The following is a 1,793-nucleotide window of genomic DNA, read 5'->3' as shown; positions in this document are numbered from 1 at the left end:
CTTGTGGTCTTCTAACCTTTTAAATCCTCCAACACCCTTTCGATAGCATGCTCTTCCCTGATTAACTGCAAGCTTCCTGTAGACATGGCCCTTGCCTATCTAGTTTGCCTCTATTTCCCAAATCCTTATCACAGGGCCCGAATTAATACATGGTAGAGTTACTGTGGAAGAATATGAATAAGAGTCCACCAGTCAGTACATAGAGATGATGATTAAATAAATGTAAAAGTTATATTTCAGTAGAAATCAAGATGCATATTAATATGACAATGCTCACAGTTGGCAAAGATGCAGTAAATGAACAAGCACTTTTCTATCATTAATGGGAATAAAAATTGCTGCAACTCTTTCCGCCATCTTGGAGCCCATGGAAGCCTGCTGAGAACAGGGCTTCCATAAAAACAAATATGTCTGGAAGGCCATAGTCCAAGGCCATTTTTGCTGGCTACAAGCGGGCTCATCAGAATCAGAAGGAACATACAGCTCTTCTTAAAATTGAAGGTGTTTATGCAGGACATAAATCTGAATTCTATTGAGACAAGAGGTATGCTTTGTACAAAGCAAAGAACAACACAATGTCTCCTGGTGGCAAACCAAACAAAAGCAGAGTTACCTGGGAAAAGGTAAGTCATGCCCCTAGAAACAGTGGCATGGTTAGTGCCAAATTCTGAAGCAAACTTCCTGGTAAGGCCACTGGACACAGAATTTGTGTAAGGCTGTACTCCTTAAAGGACTTAAACTTATTGAGAAAGTAAATTAATAAAAGTGGGCTTGAAAAAAATTGGTGCAACTCTTCTAGATGTTAGTTGTAAATATATGTAGAAAGACTAATATGCATACTCTTTGACCCAGTGATGCTACTTGTGGTAATGTTTCTGAAGAACTAATCATGATAATATTTTGAGATTTTCTTATTAGGATGTTTACATCATCCCAGCATTGATGGTAATGAAGAAATAGTGATATTTTAACTGTTCAACATTAGGTCATTGGTTAAATAAAACAAACTATCTTAATTCAGCAGAGTATTCAGCTCTCAATATGAGTTTGTGAAAGAATATTTAATGATATGTAATGTTTTTCATGATTTTTTTTAAAAACTGACAATGTTACCATATAATGAGCCAAACTTCATTATCCAACAGAAATGCATAAAGAACAAGTTTAATTTAATGATGAGAATGTTTGCCAATTGCCTAGTGTGATAATAAATGCATGGTACCAGGAGGACCCACAGGCCCTGAACTGAAATCAATGGCAAGGGACTGGCATGTCATCTGCTTGGATATTTTTAAAGTGTGGTTTAGATCCTTTAGGACGGTTTCTTCTCTTAGGTAAATTAAGCATTCCCCTTGCATTTTTAACTGGAACAACTGATTCAAACTCATCTTTAAATAATGAGTCCTGGGTAAATCTTTTCCAAGAGGAGGCACTTCACAAGAGCCAGGGCTGGAAAGTTCTTTCTTTTCCAGTTGGTGAGCGAGGGAGAGTTTCAGAACGTTTGGCTTGGGGACCCAGCGTTAATACCCACCTAAGTCCTTGCAAGAGAGAAGCTTATGGAAAGCCTAGAGAAACAAACGAGGATTTATTTGCTTTCCTACCAACTTACAGCCATCAGTATTTTTGTTTGTGGTTTCTAGCCTCTGATCCCAGCTTTTGTTTCTGTTTTCCTAGTGACAGAGTCTGTGTTCTTTAGCACAGATACAAGGAAGTCACATACATCATTATTTGTTCAAATGCACAGATTTTCCCAGCATACCCCCTTTCTCCTCTCCTGGAAAATCCTATCTATC

General features: G+C 37.9%; 1 pseudogene; it reads left to right on the top strand.

Moving 5' to 3' along the window:
- Window positions 1–407: 407 nt before the first annotated feature.
- On the top strand, window positions 408–755 carry LOC136383442 (large ribosomal subunit protein eL33 pseudogene; annotated as a pseudogene).
- The last annotated feature ends 1,038 nt before the right edge of the window (window positions 756–1,793 follow it).

The sequence above is a fragment of the Saccopteryx leptura genome, chromosome 11 (assembly GCF_036850995.1).
Source record: "Saccopteryx leptura isolate mSacLep1 chromosome 11, mSacLep1_pri_phased_curated, whole genome shotgun sequence".
NCBI lineage: Eukaryota > Metazoa > Chordata > Mammalia > Chiroptera > Emballonuridae > Saccopteryx > Saccopteryx leptura.
The sequence above is the reverse complement of the archived record's forward strand: the minus strand, read 5'-3'. Positions and strand labels throughout refer to the sequence as shown.